Source organism: Channa argus, chromosome 4 (assembly GCF_033026475.1).
Source record: "Channa argus isolate prfri chromosome 4, Channa argus male v1.0, whole genome shotgun sequence".
In the NCBI taxonomy this organism is placed as follows: domain Eukaryota; kingdom Metazoa; phylum Chordata; class Actinopteri; order Anabantiformes; family Channidae; genus Channa; species Channa argus.
Window position 1 is genome coordinate 7,541,095 of NC_090200.1, and position 24,412 is coordinate 7,565,506.

Consider the following 24,412-nt stretch of genomic DNA (forward strand, 5'->3'; position numbering starts at 1 on the left):
AAGAGACAAAACTAAGCAAAGAGAGGGAGAAAAAATTAAAAGGACCAAGGAGGAAAGAGAAGAAGCAAGAATGAGGGAAGAGCAGAGGAGAAAAGCAGAGGAGACAATAGACGGGAAAAGGAATTAAGGAACAAGAAAATAAGGAGTGGAAAAGAGACAAGAGTCAAGATGCTAAAAACAAGACAAAGTGTGAGGAAAAGCAAATGAGGTGACATAGGAGAGAAGAGGGACATAGGAGAGAAGAGGGGAGAGAAGAGGAGATGAAAGGAAGAACAAAGAATTGAAGCACAGAGGAGAAAACAAGACAAAAGATGTGAAGAGAAGAAAAGATGTCCAGATATGACATGTGAGGTTACGAAAGAAGGTCATGAAGAAATATTTAAAGAAGAGTAAAGCAGAGAAAGGAATGAAAATTGATAGAAAACAGGAGAGGCATATTTTTATATTTCAGCACCACAGTTCAAATTCAGGCTGATGCAATCAGTATTTGGGAGTTATGACTTAAATAGGACCAGAGGAGAGACGGAGAAAGAAGGAAGGAGGAAGGAGAGAAGTGGGTGTCAGATAATTGAATGTGCCTGCTGCGTGCACACTGCAGCTACGGATTAACACGGTTAATAAAAGTAAAATCCGGCTCCTGATTAAAGCTTTGATGTCTGTGATGATTCATTCAAAACATCCCCCGAACACAACCAACCTGACACACATTTACCAAGCCAATGAGCACGAAACAGACCAACACACTCGCACACTATTGGACGTGTTTATTGCATTGTTTGTGTTTTATTATCATTTTTCGTGCCCAGTAACCACTCTCCATTTTTTTTAAATCCAACCATCTTTCTTTTCTGGGTCTCCACTGGCGCTTTAAAAAATAAAGGTCCGTGGGTTGAGAGAGAGAGAGAGAGAGAGAGAGAGAGAGAGAAATGGACTGGCAGGGAGATCTCCCTCAATCCAAAATGTAAATCGAAACTGCAATTCACATGATAATGACAGACCTTTCATTCTTGATCATTTCTGGATATAAGAGCCCTTCTGTGGCAAAATATTTAGAGGAAAATCCACTTCCTGAAATGATTGAACTAGGAGTGAAGAGAGCCCAGCTGTAATGGAAACTGTCAATGATCATCAAACCACTGTTGGCAAAAGAGACACAGAGGGAAGAGAACGCAGGCGGAGAACACACACACACACACACACTGACTATATTTGTGTGACTGTGCATTGGGTGGATGCATGTTACTGCTCGAGCTCACGATCACTGCTTTTCCTTTTGCATGGGTACTGCATGTGTGGATGCACTCAGCGTGTCATGTGCAGCTTCTGTACGTGTGTGTGTGTGTGTGTGTGTGTGAGTGAGAGAGACTAAGGAGAGGGCAACACAAAAAAGGAAGTGAACACAAGATTGAAACTTAATTTAATTTGGGCTGTATTTTATTGTGACTAGTTATTAAATATAAAAGATGCAGAGCTCTCTGCAACATGTTTAGCCTCAAACCCTTTGTTGCGTGTAATTTATTTCCCCTCATTTCCTGTCACCTCTCTAACATATACTTTCAAATTATTGCAAGAATGTGACTCCAAACCCTCATGTTTATGTTTAAGTCCACTCGATGGATGGATGGATGGGTCAAGAAAACATCAGAGATCGTTCTTCTTTTCCTTTCTCAAACCATCCGAACAGAATGATTTAACAACCTTGTAATCAGTGTTGTGTATGAAAGAAGAGCGAACATGAACATGAGGCCTTGTTCGTTCATTCCTTCCTACACTCTGAATTCCCTCATCTATCTTATTTGATCACTGTTCACTCGCTGTGCCTGTGAGGCATTCAGGGACAGCACAGAGAACAAAAATGGCCTCTCTCATTCACACAGGGAAATTAAGTTTTCTTTCGGTATATTTTGTATATTACACCTCAACATAAGCAAGTTGCTTTTGTGCCTAAACCCAACAAAACCTCAAGTTTTCCCACATCATTAAACTTTTTTCTCTTTTATTTGTTTAGATGTACTTTTTTAGCATTTTGATGACCTACTTTTGATTTTTTAAAAAGGCAACATTTTGTTCAGATAGCTGTGCCAGGTTCAAAGACTTATAATAGTCTACAGCCCCTCTTGCAGTGCCTGTTTGAGGCGAAATTATTGTACCATTTTGACCCTACCCTGTCCTGTCTATAAAATACATTACCGCTATGAGGGGAGGGGGGTCTCATTGTTGACCCTCCAAAATACCGACACAGGAAATAGACATTGTGTTTCACTGGTCCTGACTAGCCTTTTGTTTCAAAGGGGGCAGGTGGCGGACAGACGTGCAAAGTTATGAGACCAATCGCTACAGTTGTTTTTGTGACAGAGTCTCTCACAGCCAATGGAGAAAACAAAATTGCAACACAATTCAGACTCAAAGTTGCCAACATGTTAATGGTATTAACATTTTCATGTGATGAGACACATTTTGGAAGACTCACAAATAGGGGACCTCGTGCGAGCAGCTGAATGAAGTTAAAATGACTTGTAAACTCATACAGATATTGTGCTGATCCACTGTCCAGAGGTTGGTAACCATTGCGACTGACTTTGTCTTCAATATTTATGTTGAGTCAAAATATAAAGAAATCAAACATGGATGTTCAAAATCATCATTTCTTGCTTGGTTGTGTTAATGTGTTAAAGCATCATTCAATACTATGTCTTTAGTTTACAGTTCAAAAATATGTTCCTCAAAGACGTGTGATTTGTCTGTTCTTTATATTGTCAAAATAAATTCAAAAATCAAATCATTGTTTTCATTAGCTTGAATCTAGAAACTGATGACAGATTTCATGTTTGCCCTCTTAAAAAAAACACGCAGCCCCCATGAAACATCCAAGAACAAGGAATACGGTGAGCACATTAGCAGTTCCCATGGATTTAAAAGACTAAATTAACCCCAGCGCTCGCTGCAGATAGCCTGTGGTACCATATTGAGTCCAGGAATAAAAAAGCTCAGTGCAGCGTCCATTCGCACAAATCAAAGATGCAGTGCTTAGACGCCCATACGTTAGATTTTATGCTGAAGCAAATATGCAGGCCCCAAGGCTTAATCTGTGTGTGTGTGTGTGTGTGAGTGTCCCTATGTTTAAATCCAAATGGCAACGTTAGTTTTATACTGACAGTATGCTTAAGTATGCATGGCCCCCGTGGGGTCTTCCACGCTGTCACATCACATTAGCCCGTTGCTTCCTGTGCCGCTGCAGAAAAGCCTCAGCTCCTCAGCATCAGAGGAATCAAGCAGTGGTGCTGCTATTTTAGAACACGACTTAGCGTGTTAAGTGTCGTTGGGAGAGGAACAAGGTGCTGGCCTGTTAATTAGCATGTCAGGAGCCTCCTCAAAGCAGCGGCTGAAATCAGCTCAGCTAATGCTAATAACCTCTGCTCTCTTCCTCTCTTTCACTTTTCTTCGTTTGTCTATTTCCCCAGTGCAGCTGCAGTGTTTCCCCAAACACTCTCAAAAACCATTAGGTGACCTAGATTATGAAGAACAAGTGGAGACGTGCCAAAAAGCACTGCTGGGCTTGCTTCCGTTTGCTCGTTTAGCTCGTTTTCTGTGTTTCAATAAGTGCTGAGCGGGTAAAATTTGGGCTGCGGAGCCCTGACGTCCAGGTGATGCGACTGTTCGCATCTGTCATCCAGGTCAAATGAGGCTGAACCTGAGTCTGATTTCAACTCTCATTCAAAACCATCCACTAGGCAAATGTTAAGTATGTAATGGCCACTAATATTATTTTCAACTTCACTTTCATGTTTTTTTACAGAGGTGTTTCCCAAGAGTTTCAAACACACCCAGATCCGCAGGAATTTTCTTTTGTTTAATAAAGGCTCATATGTCAGCATGGGCTGTGGGGCATTTCAGCGATGCCTTTGTCAGTGTGCGAACAAAATACAGCAACGCTTCTCTGTTTAATATGACTGTAACTTCGAGAAGGTGTTTGAGCACCTCACATGCCCACAAACTGAAAGTCAAGGTGGGGGCATCTTGCTTTACCATGTTCAGGCACGTCATAAAATATAAACCCTTCGGTTTTTAGCCATTGGTTTAGTTTTGGTATTTGGATCACTGTGTTTGCATGGCTCTCTGTATGCTCAATGGACTTGACCCAAAGATATTGCTGAATTTAAACTACTTTAATATCTAATAGTATACTTTTCAGCCTTCATTTCCCACTACAGATATAGATAGATAGATAGATAGATAGATAGATAGATAGATAGATAGATAGATAGATAGATAGATAGATAGATAGATAGATAGATAGATAGATAGATAGATAGATAGATAGATAGATAGATAGATAGATAGATAGATTTTGTTGCGTAGCAGATACAATAATATGCTTTGATTTACATAGACATGTACACTTACAATCACAGACTTGGTTGGAAACACTAAACCCATTCGCAGCGTCATTAAAGAACAATAACAAGACCAGCGTAAACTGCTGACACAGTAACTTAAACCAAACTGCGCTGTTAATGCCTTCACCAATGGTAAGACAGCTTAATGGCCACTTGAAGATCCTTATATACCCAGAAACGAAGTTCTCTAGAACTTTGATCTTAACAGTCGTGTAAAAACTCTAAAATCAATTTTCATTACAACACATCCGAACCACAGATGAAGCGGAAACAACTTGTTGTTTCTTAAATTAGGGCAAATGGTTGAAGAAGGTTTCCAAATGAACATTTGAGGGATTTACTGCAGATGTGCTACAGTCTGTCCTCAACTCAAAGGCTTCCTCTTTGTAAGACATGCTCTGTAGTTGGGCTGCTTGGGGCAGGTTTTCTCCAGAGCTGCTCATTTCAGCCCACGAGCCTATTTTTAAAGTAGATGTCTGCTCCATAGGGTTTCTCTGCCCTACAAGCACATTACAGTGTCATGACATACAATAAGATACGGTCACATGAGAGTGTGAAGGGAGGGATTGTCTGAAATCTGCTGCCAGGTTTGAGACTCAGATTTTTATTTTTATTTTTTTATGTCTGGTACTGACTGAAATAGATTTTTCTACAAAACTCTTCAAAGAAGACAAATATAAAATGTTCAACTGCAAGAAGCCATTGTAGAATATGTCAAATACTGATTGTAAAACTGGAACTATGATGTCAAAAAATAAATGAACAAGAATACAAGCATATGGATGTATTTCAGTTTCATAATTTTTTCTGGGCATCAATCTGACTTATTGATTTATAAAACACTTTTGATGTTGAGGCTGTTGATAAAATAAATGTACAAGTCTAGTCCAGATTTGTTCCACATGTGATTTGTTTTAAAATCTCAAATACTCAGGCCGATTTAAAAGTTTATTTAAGTTCAAGGAGAGAATGACTTCATTGGAAAAATTCTCCAACATTATTTTCATGTGTTCTGTTTAGAAAATTGCTATTTATAGTTGTGCTGTGAGCTGCAAACCAGTGTTGCTTTATAATGCATTTGATATGTAGTAGAGCAAAAGTAAAGGATCTTTTCTAACACATAACTCTAAAATCTTTACATCTGATTCCACTCTAGTAACAAGGGGTCTAAGGGGAATTTTTAATGTAGAACAACAACAACACCACTCTATTATTTGTCCTGAAATGTTAAATAACAACTAGCAACATGAATAAATTATGAATTGGATGAATTAACTGAAACACACTGGTGTAAATAGATGTCAGTGCCGTTCATAGCTTATCTTTATGTACATATCATCATCTTCATCTGTTCCACCTAGCTACAGCAACCCCCCTGCCCTGTTTCTTGTTGTTGAACAGAAATAATTTCATGCTGTGTGGATTCCCCCCCAGAGGTTTTGTCTGATGTTCGGTCCAAAAGGATTTTTTCGCCCCTTTAGGTTTAACTACTTCCACATTCAGCGAGATGACATCACGGTGCATTTCTCGGTTAGCTAGTGCAACTTTACATGGCAAGCTGACAATACAGGTTGGATGTGTGTGTGTGTCCATGAATAGCCGAGAGCGGACTGGTTTGAATTTCCTACCACTAAAGTGAGGACAGTTGTCACATTCTCACACCCCATCAAAGGGCTGTCTGAGGGTTAAGACGTAGTTTTAGGGTTAAATGTACAGTAGGTTAGGGTAAATAGGCATTTAGTTGGAACGGTTAGGGTTAGGGGCTTAAGAATGATTTATGTCAATGCATGTCATGCAATGTCAATGTCGTCACTTTGATGGTCATACAAACATGTGCTTGTGTTTGCGGTGAGCTCTGGTTTGCTACAACCTCACTGCCTCGAATCCTTACTACCTGGATGAACTGGTGTTTGTCACAAGCAGCTGAGAGTCTGACTCACACAGTAACTGCAGGTTGCTGTTGTAGATCATGGAGAAAGGGGCGGTAGAGTATTACTCTTTTATTGCTGCCAAAAAGGTCGCCAGCAATGCACTAAACCAAGGTAGAAACTGACTGATGTTTCTCATCTGCTGGTTGCTGTCTTTTAGCAATACGCTGCTTAGTATAATACAGTTATAATATGCAACTGGAGCTGGTGTTAGAATGGGAGTGGAAATAAATCTGCTCCCTGTTTATGCTCAGCCGTGCTCTGCACAGCCCTTCAGGTATTTGGCATCATTGCAATAAATAATTATGCTGCAAAACCAATTAAACTATTCAAATGATTGAATGGAAATATCTTTCTGTTCAACGAGTCTGAGTCAACAACAGCTACTGTATAATACGAAAGGATTTGAGCTTGAAGATATATTTTTTAAAAGTACATACTGTAGCTTTAAGTACCAAGAATAAAAACGTCACTTTATTCTCCAAGTTAAAGTCGCCCAAGTTTAACTAAAGCAAAAAAAATCTCAATACTTTAACCAATAGTCAAAAACCCAAGAGATATTTAAGACAAAATCTTCTTTCTGCAAATCAACTGGTTGATTTGCAATGATGTACAGTATCAAAGCTGTGTAGCTCTTACACTGCATTATGACTTTTAGTCACAACATCAGGCAAAGTGCACATTTATGTATTTTATGTGTCATACACAAAAGACAAGGCTTCTGATACCAATTATGTAACACAATGTAAATGTCATTATTAAACTGCACTATTAAACATGCACTAACAATCTATCTACCGTAGCTGAATTTCTATCAAGCCTTGATAAAACACACACACACACACAGAAACCTCCAACAACTACATGTATAAAGCAACATGTGTATCAAACATCTGGGGTTTTAAGAAATGTGGACAAGCTAATGAAGCCAGATCCTTCAGATCTTTCTCTCTCTGCATCTTTATGACTTGCTTTTAACATTTTCTCTCCATGTCTATAGTATATCACTCCCCAGACTTTTCTCTGTTCCTTCAGTTCCCTTAACTTCAGACACATGGGATGAGCACTCCCTTCTAGGAAAAACGGAAGAACGGGTGGGAAAAGGAGTACAGTTACACAACTCTGACCGGTCACACTGGGAAAGGACCCTCCTGGTAAATGCAACCATGTGTGGAAAGCAGGTGGGTTCGTTTGGATGACGGAGAAGCAAAAAATTTTAATACAGCATTTGAGAATATGCACACATCCAAAAGCAAACACTGTCTAATACATCTGTCAGGCACTTCCTTCATTCTCCAGGCTTTTTTAAAAATAGCATTACCTTATTTCCTGTTTAAATGGTAACTTCTACATTATTTACTGGCGGAACATTCAGAGACGTCCCTGAAACATACACACACTTTCCAATTACTGTCTAAACTTAACCAGAGAAAAGAACCTGAAGACATCGTCTGAGCATATCTTTCTTAGTGATAAACTCCAGATTTAGTTTGATATTTTAGGGAATAACATCATGACCGACCAAAGACGGAAAGTGATTAGCTTAGCTTAGCATGAAGACTTGAAATCATCACCCATGTGGGTGGGGTTACTGGCTATAAGAGCTCTGCTGGCGAATTTAATCAGTTAACGTCACTGCTTAATGACTGGTACTTGACGTGAAAACTTTGCTTGGTCACAATCATCCATTTGAGTAATTGCCCAGTATTTATTGCTGAGACCACAAGAAGGATTAAAATAAAACAATGAGCTGATACTGGCCAATGAAAGGTTTAGCAGACATGGATGTAAAATATAAAGGGCCTATTCTGAAAATTTGTGGCTCTACTAATTTCCACATATAATGACATGTTCAACAAAAAAAAAGTGGGACCTTCAAGTGACAGGCATACAGTACATAAGGAGTACATTTGACAAAATATGCACCGATTCCACTCCAGGCTCACATGGCTGTGCATGATGAAAATAAATAGAAATAAATAAGTAGTTGTATGTGCAGGCCACAGAGGAAATACTGACACATTCCACAGATTTGGCACGAAGGAAACATAGTCTCTCTGCATTTCCATACATAAACATCCAGAAAGAGGCTTTTTGTGCCTGAAGAACAGTGTTTCTGTTCATCCGCCGGACCTGTGTGCCTGAATGTACAGCATTAGTCATCTCCAGCTCTTGTCAGGGTCATCCTTTCAACAGGAGCCCATTACTCTATTCACACACATACACGCATGCATTCTGCACAAAGGACACACCTCTGCATCGCACATATACAGAACATGAAAAAGGACAGAGAGTCATGCATGTTTCTTTAATGGTGTGGGAAGACAGACACATCCAGCACACAGACACAGAGAACTGCACTTCCAGTAATGACATTATATTCTACTCCAACCTTGTCTTTGTATAATTTGGATTGGTATGTTTCACAGCTTCTTCGTTAATTTCATTTGGTTCTGACTGATACCAGACGGTCGGACAGAGCTGCGTGGAGAGGAGTGGATCCCGCTCTAGCTTAAGTTGCCTTTTGCAGCTTTAAGTTACATTTTTCCACCATGATAGCTATGTGGAAATTATTATTCCCTTGTGGTACGAGAACATTTGCAGCAGCTGATGTCTGCACAGCAATTTGACTCCGACTATGACACTAATAAAAGTCAGACATCGAGTTTTGCTGTTAGTGATTTGAGCACTCCGGTGTCAGGCCACACCCTTTTTACATTTCCATTCAATCATTTAGCATATGGTTTTAAATATTTTAGAGTCCTGTGATTTCATGATTAGCTTATTAACGCATTTTGTGCAGTGCACTCCATGATTTAAGGGTAAAGACTAAATATTGCTGCAATAAATGCCTGCAGAGTATCTCCAGAAAGGATTACTAACTGGAGATATTCTCAAACTTGAAGTCCATGTATGTATTAACCTGCTATAATTTCTAAAGTGTAAAACCAAAATGTATAAGAACACACTTAAATACAATCTTTTACTACGTATTTTTTTAACCCTCCTGTTGTGTTTCCTCTAAAAAATGCAATAAATCTCCTCCGTTTGTCATGAGGTACCATACACACATAGCATTTGAACACATAAAATAAATGTGAAATATTTTTATGAATATTTGTAAACCACCCATGGTGTTCCCAAGCAAAAATGACCGCCCATTAGAAATGAATGGGTAAGACTACAAATAGTGCATAAAACAAAGTTCAAGCATATTTATACACTTCTTTCCCACACCTCAACACGCAGGTGTCTATAAGCAGCGTGCACACACATACACACACACGCATGCACAAGCACACACAGCTTATGCCGTTTTTTTGGCTTCCACGGCAACCCCCACGGGAACCTATCGACAATATAATTTTTACCCCACGGGAACCACACCTCTTGAAAAACAAAACTGGAACAGTTTCAATCATAAAACTTTCTCACAGCTCTGGTACTGTATGCAAAGCTTTTTTGAGGCAGCACTATGGCCCAGAGATATACTGCACTTGAAGCTCTGGACTTCATATTTGACCGTGACAATGATCAGGAGGAGAGAAGCCAGGTTGAAAGTGAGGAGGCTTTATAGGAGGATGGGTCCGAGGTTCAGGGTGAAACAGCTGAAGTTGTGTTCTGTAGCAAACACGAGTTCAAATCTTGTTCACAAGAGCTGGAGATGATAAAAAGATCTAATACAACATTAGGTGATAATATTTGGACTATTGTGGATTTATAATGCAATAAAATGGTCCTGGTCAAAAGTGACCGTGAACACTATGAGCCACAATGAACACAACAGGAGGGTTATGTAAAACGTCAAACTGTGTGAACATAAAGGCAGATACATGTCTGTCCCAAACATGGAGGGCACTGTGTCAATAAAGCTTCTCTTCCTCTCCTTAAGTTTCGATTCTGATTCTTATTACTTTGGATTTTATTTTTTTGAAATAATTTGCTTTGTCAGGCTGTGGGTTAGACAAAGCAGTTTAACATGTTTTAAAGTTTGGAATTGCAAATGAAGTGGTAAAGAAAATCGTTGTTAGCTACAGCCTTACTCAGGTTACAGTAATTGTTGCTGTGAGGTTTGACAGTCTAGTCCTTTGCTATCACAAGTGGACCCAGGAAAAGGAAACAGCTAGTTTTATCCGGAACACTTTCCTCTCTATAAAGCAGAACGGCACAGAGTGTACAGTACCTGCCAGTGGCTTTTTTTGTTTAATGTTGTTAAGAGACAAGATCACCGTGTTTACTTGCTGGAAAAGTAAGGAAAAAAATGGCTTGCATCAAAGTTAATGGGTTATATAGTGAGGCATGTCCTGCTTTTTAATGCTTTTATTTATGAATATACAGTTGTGGGACACAAATCTTAGACACCAGGACTTTAGGACACCTCTCTGAACCTAAGTCTAACCTTAACTCTGGAGCAGACTAATGACTTAATGGCTTAACCCCTCAAACAGCCCTTTCAATGTATAAGGAATGCCAACAATTTCCTAATTTTCCAAGAATGTCCTCAGCCTCGAGGTCTCAAAATCCAATCAGTCTTTCAAAAAGACACACACGAAGTACGAGCAACATACAAGGTCAACCTGCTGAGCGTGTGATCAATGTGTTTGAATCGCACATGCATTCATGATTCAAAAAATGTGCTTGAAGTCCTGCGCAGCTCAAAACATCTGTACATGTGTTGGGAAACGCTACGAAGGGTCGCACATGAAGAACAAGACAAATCGTTCTCACACTCTCTCACACACACTGTAACACACACTCTCTCTCTCTCTCTCTCTCTCCATAAATGGTTGCTGTCACTACAGTGTTGGGCCACATCTGGATCCCATTGGGCCCAGGAAGGGAACACACAGGCCCAACAAAACCCCCCCTCCCTCAACTGAACAGGGCTGTCAATGACTTCTCCACCACTGTCAGTGAGGAGAGGCAGAGAAAATGATGAGGGGCAGAAGAGGAGGAGGTCTGAAAACCATTAGAGAAGCTCACAGAGATGGAGGGAGGAAGAGAAGTGGCAGAGTAATATAGCTGCTTCTTTAGCATGTCAATCATTTTTTTGTACTTAATGTGCTCAAAGATATGAAATCCTGGCAAAATGTGTTTCCGTCACCTTTTTTTGGAGGATTTATTCAAGAGGATATGATGAGATTTGTTAATTAAGTGAGGAAAAGTATGGTTCGTTCCATTTAAAATTGAATGCCCCTGAAGTTGAATTTCCAACTCGGGAAATTAGAAGAACCTCGTTGACCCTGACTTAAAAATCCAAGATGGCTGCTTCGAGTCAACACATGTATTCATCATCATTTCTGTCTTACTCGTGTCTCATTAAAACATCATACAGTCCACACAGACCGCAACAGCATTTGTATGCACAAAATACAGTGTAAGGCCTTGTTATAAACAAACCTGGTTAGAGCAAACCCCATTTTTTTCCCCAGTTCTTGGTTCTCCGACTGCACTGGAACACAGTCACCCCGACATGATGTCATTCCCAGCTCTGACTTCCATGGCAAATAAAACTGTGTGTTTTTCAAAGGAAGAGTTTGAAAAACGACCTCACAGAGAATAAACATGGAGCTCACATATTACCCGATTAAAAATGAATGAGGTGGCCAAAACAGTGGCCAGTGAGTGGACATACCTTAGCACAAGGCTTGGAAAGTGGGGAAACAGAGGTGGATCATTCCTTAGATTTAAACCAAAACACATTAGGTGCTTAACCAGACTCTTTTTATTTAAGGTCTTCATAGTTTCTACCCATCTTTATTGCACCTGCTCTATTTAACTTTACAGTTCACTCTAGCCAACAGTAAATGTATTAAAATGTTTTCTTTCTGGTATTAATACTCACATTCTACTTCTACTATACAGTTTTTGCTGGATTGATACCTGCAGTGACAGAGGTGATACAGTAGATTTGTATTTAACTCCACCTGATGAAATGTTTATTACTTTACCAGGTCTGAACATGTTGCTTCAGAGATTGCATGTGTGTGTGTTTGTCTATATCACTCCAACAACACCTCATATATGCCCTAGCTTCATGTTGTCAGCCTCTGCCAGAATACCTGTTAGCAAGTTGTGTGAGTGAGCTTCAACCTCTGCTATGACTTAAAAAAAAAAAAAAGGAGCCTTAAAGAAAAATATACACCTTTCAACCAACATTAAGATGCTACAATTGACCCCAAACCACCTTCACTTCGATCCAGTGCTGTAACACAACACAGCTTCTTCGCATTTGGCAAATCCTGAGAGTTTCTGGGAGTGTGCGCGGAGCTGGCTGCGAGCCTGTAACAGAGCGCGGTGTGACTGACAGAAAATGTAACTCAGCATACGAAGCGGTGTGGGAAAATCCCACGACCGAGCGTGTTGAAGTGTTAATCCCTCGAGAGCTGGACTCCTACATGCTGGAGTGTGTGTGCTGCAGTGAGAGATGATTAATTTGGGGATTTGAGTGGGAGAAGTGTGTGTGTAGAGTGGGTGCATCCAGTAATGTGTGTTTTGTACAGTATAGATGATCTGTTTTGGGGAATTTTCTTATCTTATAGGTAGTTTTAGGTCTTTGTTCATCAATTTTGGATTCATTGTTTTTGCATCGTATGTGCTTGTTGTGCATCTTCATTCCAAATTGTTGCCTGTTTGTCCTGTTGAGCCCAGACTGAGCTCTTTCAAACAAGAAATACTTACATGTATCATATTAAGTGACTTAAGACTCAGTTTGTACTGAGGGTCTGGCTCATGAGCCCCCTAACCTCTTAAGCATCCATGCATGGTTTAAGTGCATCAGAATGTTTGTGAATTAGACAAAGACTCTTTTTCGCGTGGAGACACTGTAACTAGAGCTTAAACGATCAGTCGTGATTAATGTGCATCGTCAAGTTGGTAGTTGGTGATTAATCTGCAGATTAATTTAGGCTCTGTTTTGTAAAACACCTGTAAAAAACAATTCACTGTTTTGGACTGGGTCCAAATATGTCAACTTAGGTTTTGGGAAACTAGTTTTTTTGGTTTTGACTAACCATGAAAAGAGCCTGTAAGTGAATAAGTGATAAAATAAATAATTGGAATTAGAAAGCTGGATCTATGATGATGAAGGTGATGATGTGCTACTTGCGTCCAACATCAATAAAAAAAAACAACAAGCATATGACACTAATTCACAGATAAATGTGATCCAACGGAGAAAATTCGAGGCACAGTGATAACGAGCTTTTTACAATATTACCATGAGCTTAAAAAGCTCTTTCCCTCAGGGTTAAACTATTTGTGTCTGCAAATCTGACACTCTGGAACCAAAAGAATGTGATTTTATGTTGTTTTCGGAAAAGAGAAATCCCGAGGTATGTGTAGATTTAGTGTTTGTGTGTACATGCTTGTGCTTTGTTTATTGGAGGTTTTGCAGGGGAAAGGAACACTGGCTACACCTCAGGCATTTCCTCTCTCTAACTCTCATCTTCCTCCTCTACTACACTCTTAAACGCACAACATTAGTACTTTGTTGCTCGTTGTAAAGTGTTGCATGGGTGACGTTTTTTGTTTTTTTTGTAAGCCAATCGGGAAGTTCCCTCAGTAGAAATTCAATGGGATTTTTCATTTTGCATCTGGATTAGTCTCCATTATAAGCAGACATTTATGAAACTAACATGTTTTGTTCAGCAAGATAATCATCACAGACCATCACCGCTTTTATGACTTTTGAAGTTGAAACGCAATTGCCAGACGTGAAGAGATAATGTTATACTATAAATGAAGGTCACATGACTTAAAAGTCAAAACCACGTCCAATTACTTCCTCCTCTACAGACGCTTTTATTTTTATAGTGAAAGTAGTAAAATTCGAAAGATATTAAATCAGCAAGGCAGGTAAGGCAGCTTAGTGAGCAGATTAGTCTCTGTGTCCATCGTGATGATGTTCAATGTTCTAACAACCTCTGCAGTCACAAGTGGGATATTTACAAATGAATTCTATGTCATAAAATGTGAACTTCTCTGGACCACATTTAAAGCAGTTACCCCATAAACTTTCTGATGAAGTGCAAAAATGATAATTGATGTCCAGGTCTCATTCTGATGTCTCTCTACTTCCTTCCTCAGTAGCAGAGTCTGCAAAGTTTGTTGGAAAAAAACAACTGAATTTAGGCTCTTAGGCAACATCCTGGTCACATCCTGGCCACCTAGACAGGTGGATGTTTATGAACTGGGACTGAATTTACTCCATTCTACCTTCTTGTAGGTTCAGAAGGTTGTTATCACGTTATACAACAGTTAAATTAACTGCAAAGCTTTAGGTGGTTTTGGCCATGTGACATGCTGCTCCCGACCATTAGTGTTGCTGAGCTACTGTGCAATTTTCTTAGGCCTAAGTAGTAAATCTGAGGTTATTTTAAGCACAAAAAAAAAAAAGATCAAGTTTTTAGAGAACAATTCTGTAATATTAAAGTACAAACATCTACTGTCAGTTTTAAGCAGGACGTGAACTGCCATCTCCTGTTTTAAAACCCGCCCCTCCAAAGACAGGATGATTAAAAATACGTCCCCAACGTACACTCCTACTTTGGAAAATCCTACAGACACTAGATGTTGCTTGTGTATCTCATGTCTGGAAGGTAGAAAGCTACCTACTGAACCATAAGAAAGGAAGGGCTGATAAGAACTCAATAATGCTCCACTGAATCATGGATTACAACATTCACATCTTATACAATCCAATTTCTTTTTCAAATCGAACTTTGGGTTTCTTTCTCCACACTGAAGTGTTTTGAGATCTGGAGAAAGGTTATGAGTAGAGTGGCCAGCTTTGTGCTGCAGTGGGAATCGCCACATGACTTTTACAGTTGCTAACTGGCTTTGGTATTTTCTGGACATTCCATTCCAAGAATAAATAATGTTCAGCCAAAGGCAACATGAGGGTTCAACCCTGGCAAAGAACATACAGAATCTCACAACCCAGTGAGTTGTATTTTGCGACTGAGGAATGAGTGAAGGTGGGCTGGTGTGTCGTGTTTGTTGAGCTCTGTTTTCTCAATAAAAAGAAATGCCAAAATATGGAGAACACTGAGCTTATATCACAAATATGCCATCTGCCCCTTTATATATAAATGCTTCAATTTGCTCTACAGTTTTTACTAAATAGGTCTGGACTACTTCTCATACCTTAAGCAAGACCATTAGCATCACATTATATCATTTGTACATGTTCTCCATGTCCCCAAGAGCTCAGATAAGTCAAATCAGAAAGGTTGTTTTGTGGAAAAAATGAATTCTTACTTAATGCAGCACATTTGGAGAGAAGTGACAGTGGTGTGATGTGGATAGATGCTGAGGAGAAATCATGCAGGGAATGTTAGTAGTTTTGCAGGTGCATTATGTATTAATACAAGAAACAACATTTAAATGTGCTGTGATCTTATTAAACAGAGTAGAGCAGAGACTCTTATCGATTATGTCAGGACCGTGTCACAGACTGACAGCAGAGTCATTGTCTATATCCAGTTGTGGAATGAAGCTTCGCTTCTACTTGCATCACTTTGCCCTATCTGCTCATTTTAACTCGTGTCCGTCTTAAAATCCCATCCCCATCTCTGTTTACCGACAGCTGGATGATGATACACACTTTCCAGTCTGTAGGGTGTCATTCAACTGAAAACAAACAAGTCATCCAGTTTTACTTTACTTGTTTTGGGGTTATGATTCCTCACCCTTCAGTCTGCTGGCAGCTCAGATGAACAAGCATGTTTGAACCAGCCAAGCCAACACCGTCTCCAGCCAGCAAAAACACAAAGCTGATATAAAAAAGTTCAATCTAAAAATAAAGGAGCTGGATGGGAATCTGTAAGCGGGCTATGCTAAATTTATTTTCCACTTATGAAAATACACATAATGTCTGAGCAGGTGTGTGACCTTTTCTGTTAAGTGAAACTTTGGCTTTGTCACATTTAAAATGCAGATACTGGTCAGACATGAGGAAAGGGAGGAACACGTGTTGGTTGCATTAGGTTCCTGGTTGCCAAGAGGTTAGATGAGGAGGACAGTGTGCGACATGCCGCACAGGGTCAGAAATGTCAGTGCAAGGTCCTGTTTAAAACATTTGTTAAAGCATAACTTTGGTCATTTTCTAAAATAGTTTCCAACAATCTCCATACAGACAAAAACAAAAAACGTCTTTGAATTGCTTTTACTCACTGTCTGGATTATGTTATTCGTCTGTATCCCAGACCTCCAAAAGCACTTACAAATACATCAACCAGACACAGAGCTCCACTGGGGGACATGTTTAGTCAGTCCAACATGCTCAGTTAGCTGAAGAAAATAAAATAAAATCACCAAATGGTTGGAACAGCTATAATTCCACCCAAGATCTGACTCACGCTCATGTCAGACAGCTGGAAAAGTTGTAGTGATTTGGAGCATTGGGGGCATCCACTGGAGTGGTTTGTCTGGGGGATGTGTCTTTAATCGTTTTTGGACAGCAACTGATGTCTACAGCAGAGACAAGTAAGACCAGACAATGCAGGTTGCAGACTGACAGACATTAGCCATGAGAAGAGGCACCTCGGTGTTGGTTTCAGTATCCGAGTGGGAATAGTCAAAAATACAATACATTTAGAAAGTAAAAAGTTATCCTTTTTACATTTTTCTTTTCTTTCAAGACTGATTTAGTACCAATTTGTGCTCTGTTGTAAAAACACAGCCTTCTCATTCCTTTAACCGGAGCCTGTGTGTTGAGACAGTGGGAGTGCCGACGCAGGAGTGCATCAGGAAAACAACACAGGGTTTCAAAAAGTTGAACCTGGCTCAACATTTACTGCAACATCATTGTTCTGCAAGACACTGCATTGCAGGGTGGTCTCTTCCTTTGCGCTCTTCAAATACTTTTGAAGGTGCATGCTTTCTTACTACTTTTTGCCTCGCAATCATGGAAAAGCATCTCAGAACTCTTTAAATTCCCTAATTTGTCATCAAAACAAGACTTCACTGATTATTTTTCATGCCCAACCACTACCTGAAACCATCGACACAGTCCAATGACAAATTAATCCCACACAGTCTCTTCATCAGTGTCCTTTAACACTTCATTGATAATTAACTAGCCATAGCAAAATGTTGACTCAGTGTTTAGCATTACAAAAATTTGTTTATTCCACGCATTACGCTGGCTAAACAAAAGGAAGCAGCGATAGGCAGCGAGTTTAGAGACAAGAATGAGAGACAAAGCTGTTGATCTGCGCATCCCTTATCACCGTGCTACTGTGGAGAAAACATTATCTTGAAAATGAAACACTACGGTTGGTGGCTTTCAGCTGAGCAGCAGAGTTTACCATATTTAGGTCAAATCTTTCTGGAGGCAAATTTACTCCCTCTCAGAAAAAAAAAAAAAAAAAAAGCTTTCAAAATTATAAGATGTGGATTTAGAACCATTTTGGCAAACACGTCCAGTTTCTAGTTTGGCCATTCCCATGTCCACACTGTCCAAAAATACAAATAAATAACTCCAGCTTTAACTATTCATAACACGCCAGATTGAGAGCCAAAATGGCAAGACGTGTGGAATTACTGTCCCGTCTATGCACTCGTGAATGAGCTGTGTCATTAAAAAGCCAGAGGAAGAAAGAGTAGGAAAGTTGAATTGCTGCTGTGCATGAACAATGAATTTGGTAACGAATTCAATAAAGGAGCATGGCATTTCCTTGTGTCTAATCTGTGTCTTTCAGAGGAAGGAAAGACAAGGAGGTGAAGGCAGGTAAAGTGAGACTGGTGTTCCTGGGAGGCTGCACAATTTCTTCTTTGTCTATTTAGACATTGATTCTTTTTCTTCTTTTTCCTCTTGTCTAACATTAAACCACCCTACCCCTCTTTTTTCTTATCGTTGTGCTCTCTGGGCTGCCTTCAAACTCCCTCCCTACTTTCATGCTTCATTACCTCCATTGTCATTCGCTTCTCTCTATCTTCAGATTCAGAGTTCAGAACGATGCCCAACAGAGTAAGTCATCACACATCATTGCAGCGATAGCAGTAGCACATTATGCTAACATAGTAAACAAGCACGAAGAAGATAAGATGGATTTGGCAGAGCAGGGTCCACATACAATGTATCTACTGTATCCGCTCTGACTGTCTCTGTCTCTGTTTTTCACACGTCATTAATATGGCAGGTATTTTTCATAAACTGTTCATAAACTGTTTTTCATAAACTCTCAGAAGAGAGCATTTTTACTAGAACACAAGGCAATGCCATTAAATGACCCATTTTCTGAGTATTGAAACCAAAGCAATTGTATTTACAGTAATGTTAAGTCAAGTAAAAGCTGCATTTTAGGAGCTGCTACAGTTAAATGTTTGGTATTGATTGACTTATAGTTAAAAGATTTTGCAGTTTAATTTCTTTTTTATCAGCTAATCTATAATACACCCGAAACGTCAAAGAGGTCAAAAGCTTTCTTTGCCCATCAACAAAAATTAAAGGCAAGTGAATTTCCAAACAAAAGCATTTTAGAATATGTAAACGTAGTTGAAATAATATGTGATTTATGGTATATTTGAAAAGCCTGGCAAAACAGATTGTATATAGCAGATTGTAGCAGAGCAGGCAGGAAGTGGATTGATTTTGAGTCTTTGCAAAGTGTAACTTTAACCTTTGAACATACTTATTTGTAGAGGCACATCAACACAATGTTGAATACTTTAAATGCACAATATTCAGAGACTGTGCATTGCATCACAATCCCAAATCTTTCATATTACTGAAAATCTACAGCGTGTACATCAGTGGGCTCTGAAGTGACACTGCTCTGCCCACTTTCAGGGCTATGATCCTTAGCACGAAACAGTAAACGTGTGTTTACAGGGAGGAAGTGATAAATTCTGCAGACTGCAGAAAACCTGGCCTAATAAACACCTTAAAAAGGGTCTTTACAGAAGTCAGAGCTCCAAGGTCACTCAGACACACTCCTTCATGCCAGTTGTTTACAAGGTGAACAAGCTGCTGAGGGGGTGAGGGGCGACTGGATATGACAGGAGCTGCTTTGCCCCTGGTGAAAGCGTTCCAGCTTTACTTCTGAGGGCTGCAGAGAGGCCTTTGGGAAGAGTAAAATCTGTCAGCATCACCAGCCTCATCTCGATTTCACTAAACCCTCAAAACTGGGGCACTTGGGAGACCACTCGCTTGGAAATAACTCTCCATTATTTAAGATTTCAACCTGCTCCTCTCATCTTCCTCCCCCTCCTCCTCTTTTCCTACACTGTCTTTTTTCTCTGTTATCCTCCTTCGTTTTTATCTCCCTCCATCCTCCATATGCCCCGGGTGCTGTATTGGGGTGGGCTGCATAGAGAGGAGATGAAGGCAGGGAGGTTGGGTGCTGTAGCAGAGCGCTTTCATCTTCTCTCTACAGGGCTGTTCCATCAGGGAGAAAACACAGCGAATGCTTGCAGTGATACAGCAGATGCAGGACACCACTACCGTGCACCACATTTTTCTCTGTCTCTCCTGAGCAGTTTAGATTTTACTAAGCAGGTTAAATGAAAATATAATGTCCCTGTGATGCTAGACTATTCTAGAATATTCCTGTTAGAGTCATCATTGACATCATGATCATAATTTCCTGCCACTTGTAAGTCACAGGCTTCATCCAACTGACCATTGCTTGCAGTGAGGCGACCCCCTCATTACCTGAAGAGAACTCAGGAGCTTGTGAGGTGCTCCAAACCAGCCAGGGCAACTGCGCAACTGACCCTATGGTCCCTGGAAGACTGCCTTACTGAACTGGTGACTTCTGAACCCCCGACTGCCAAGAATTACAGTTGTCACAGATGACGAGCTCAAAAAGACAAAAGGAAAGTCGAGTGTTTGCATTCAGCTGGTTAGTGGCTACACCCACCGAGAAAGAGATCTGCCTGCAGTCAGTAGTAAGACACTTACACAGTGAAATGATTATGGGAGGATGCAAAAACTGCATATTAAACACATTCAACCTTGTTTTGGTAGAACTGTGTGATGGCACACGGTGCAATCGCTCATTAAGACAAGTGGGATTACTGCCGGAATAAAGAGAGATCACTGAGCAAAGGTAGGACCGAATAATGTAAAGAATGCACTATGGAGGATTTAGTAAGTGAAAGCACAGAGACATGAAAGACAAAAACAGAGATGATAAATAAGCAATTTGCAGCAAGAAAGAGCAGGAACGAGAAAGGGCGGTGCTAATTTAAACACGCTTTAAACACAAAGCTCTGCTTTGTCAGGTGGGCTCAGTGCAGCTTTGTTAGTACAAAGGATCAAACACAGCATTGATACAGAAACACACAAATACAAACACACACACACACAAATGATGAACCAAACCAATGCATCACCTGTCATTGCTCAGTCTGGGAACCACAGCTCCACGGGGAACATGTTCAAACTTCCACCAGGCTTTTCTTTCACCCACCCACTCACACACTCTGCAGGACACTCAATAGCACATCGGCACCATTCATCTCTTCATCCATTCATTAATTTATCCAATGCCCAGACTGCTTCACTTTCAATGGCTGCACCGAATGTGACTGCACTTTATTTGGTTAGTGGGGTGGGGTATTTCTGCAAAAGACCTGTTGAAACCTGACGGAAAAGCCTTCGTGTTCAGGTCCTTCGTGTGTACAGTACATTATCGTAGAGGCGTACAAAGATAGCGATTAGGAGCTCTTCGGTTTGAAAGTCAAAGAAGGCAGATTAGTGAGGGATACAGACCAATGATGATGACCTCATGCCAATGATAATATCACAATTACTCAAGTTGCATGGCAGCCGTAGCAAATCCCACTTAAGTGAGTGCAGCATGACTAAAAGCACAGTTATGCTAACAGTATAACAGTATAGGCTGCTCTTTCTTTAGCCCCAGACTGTAAACAGTTTCCCTTGGAGCTACTTTTGGTGGTATCACTTTTTCATATTTCTTTTCAATTTTGATTAGCTTAGCATTCAGTCAGTCAGTCAGTCAGTCTTCATCACTAATGCATCACCAATACCAAATACTGTAATAACCTTAGTGGTCCCCTGCATCACATTTGTGACTTCGGTGAAATTTCTAAACATCTATTGAATAGGTTCCCATGAAATTTGGTACAGACATCATGTTTCCCTCATAGGGACTATGATAGATAGACTAATTCCTTTAAGCCTAAACGTTTAAAAGAAAGTGATGAGTAATGAGTGACAACATTCATAAAGGATTGTTGGGAATGTTTCCATAGGAAGTCTCTGGGACCTCGTCTAAGGCTTTGGAAAAATCAGACAGGTTGTTTTTGTGATTGTGCGATTTATTCTCCCTATATATTGACTAATCCAACAATCTCAGCTGTATTTTATAGTTCAATCAGCAAACGCTTGTTGAATACACACAACACACAACTTCCCTCTATAAAGGAACAAGCCTGAGAGCTGAATCCAAACATGCAAAAGAATAAGCAGATGTTGGAGGTGTGTTGTAGTGGGAGGAGCAACAGCAGACAGCAGGCTCAGAGCATTTTTAATGAGGGAATGTGTGCACGCGAACATTACAGAGGGAACATTACACATGCTTATCTACAGCATGTCATAGTGAGTACGTTAGCACGCGTGTGGTAAAATGCAGCCTAACAGAGCTAGTAGGGTGTAGGGTCTTGTGAGCTTCGCAAAAATTCAATCAGCTGCAGTTAAAAAACTGTTTTTTAGAAAAATCTCAAAAACTATATTTATAAAGTTCACTGCATGGTTAATACCAAAACATATTTTGTATTTATAAAATAACATGGCACCCATAGTTTAGAGACACAACAGACTTTGTTGATCATTCATAATTCATGCATAAAATGGTTAAAATAAACAACATGTGCAAGAACAAAAGATCAAAAGATCCAAGACTTTAGGTTTGAATCAGCAATCAACCACCTGAAAAGGGTGTTTCAGTATCAGGTGGCAGATTGCATGTTGAGACAGCCTCATTTTACACTTTCAGTGTCTGACACAGATCAAGTTCTTAAGAAAGACTGACAGAAGGAGTTTAAAAAAAAAAAAGGAGGAGGGTTTGTGGGGAAATTCAGAGTTGTAAAAGCTGTAGCTGTGAAGTGAACGTAATTGAACCGGTTTGTAGCGGCAAGGTTCAACGCAACAGGGGCTTTTACCACAAAGACGGAGGAGCCAGAGGAATAAACATCTTTGGTAATGGACCTCATGCTACCCTAAAACAGTTTCACAGAAGGCAGTATTATATTTAGCTTGTTGCCCCATCCTCTAAAACAGCCTGAGGAGTTAAAAATCATAGATGCATGTCAAGTCAAGGTAGGTTAGCTCATTACATCATTAAGCTGACAGATTTACATATTTATATAAAGGTGTGATAGATTTCTGTGCAACCTAAGGTTATGGTGGTACAAAAACTCATTTCGTATGACTAACTAGACTAGAAATAACTGGTCTCATTTTTGATTGTTCTTTTTTTTTCTTTTTAAAATCACAGGAAATAGTAAAAGATACTTATCAAGACCCACACAATGATTTGTTGCTATGTCTGGTTTTGTCAGCGCAACCATTCAAAGCCCATAGATATTTAATTTATAATGATAAAAATACAGAGAAAAGCAAGAATTATCCAAATATGTGAGACTGGGCCCAGCAAATGTTAAGACATTTTCACATGCAAATATCTTCCTTATTATTATTATAACACTATACTGCCATGATCCAAAAAGACACTATGACATGTGACCTTTTTGTCCCTTTAAAGGACACCTTCCCTGATAATGAACTTGTTTCTTTTAGTTCTAATTTGGGTATTACATGCAAATAAATCCTTTTAAAGCTGAAAAATGCCTCCAGACCTCAGTTGGAGGAACCTTCAGTTCAGGTTATGTTATCTTGTTGATCACACTATGGAGTTTGTCATCCTGCTTTTCTAGAGCTGCCACAGATGATATTATCTAAACTCCTTATGATGAAAATCTCCTCCAGGTGATTACATCTGGAGGAGCTCTTAGGCTAGAAGCAAAGAAATATTTTAACATAGGGACGTCAGGGGGACGTTTAAAAGCTAACTAATACACATTTACACCCTAAATTAAAGTCATAGAAAGCAAGTTGAAAATTGGTTAAGTTGCCCTTTAATACACTAAACCACTGCAAATTAATTATATTTGGTGCATATTTTGTCTTCAAAAAGTTTAACGATTGAAGACTGAATGTACAAACAGTTGGGGATAAATTATTTTGGACAGCTTCCTTGCCTTGCTTTTGTAAACTGTTTTGAAAAGTCCAGAAGAGACATCGACTCAAACTCCCCTTTTAGAAAATGGCATTTTATATCATTTGTGAAATCTCTCCTCTCTGCTGTTTGGCTCTCTGTGCAACACCATATGTTGCTGTCATGCAGCAAAGCTAGCAATTAGTCTGAGGGAAAGCTTCTCCAGAAACTCACAAACAAAAGCTGAATTTGTTTTCTTTGCAAACTTAAAATAACTCCTCAAAAGGGTGGATCACAACCACAGAGCACAGAGAAAAAAGGTAATTAGGAACATGAAGGCACAACATGAGACAGATGTAGATTTCATCCTGAAAACCTTGTAAGAATAAAACTGAAATTACAAAGTGAATCAAACTGATAGTTATAACAGAAATTATTTTTGAACATACTTAATTATATTACTATCCACTACTGATTGACAATTCTGTAGTTAACAGATTCAAACAGATGAGACCACTAATCCGATCCAGTTTGCAAAATTGCTCCCACCGGTCCAGATGGCCTCGTGTCCAACTAAGACTCCTAATGTTTGTAATCTCATCAGTGCCTGATTGCTGTGACACCACGTAAGCAGGCTGAGATTGAATCAGGCCCATTTCGACTATCAATTTCCTGTCAAAAGCCTTTCACTAAATCCGCAGGATTGTGTCATGTCGAGGAGTAACACAGGGGCGGTTGGAAACACAGCTCCTTCTTTCACCACCAGAGAGGAATCCGTTCCAATTGGCCTGATAACAAACACTGGTGTCGTTTAACCAGGGTCACTGCACAAAATAGAATTATTTAATAGATTGACAAATATCTGATCCTAACAGGGATGTTTTCTAATAAAATGCAA

General features: G+C 39.7%; 1 protein-coding gene across 21 annotated transcripts in view; it reads right to left on the reverse strand.

Annotated features, from left to right (window-relative positions):
• LOC137125950 (unconventional myosin-IXAa-like) overlaps positions 1-24,412 on the reverse strand; it is a 132,352-nt gene that overhangs the window by 66,908 nt on the left and 41,032 nt on the right. The gene's annotated exons all lie outside the window — the stretch shown is intronic.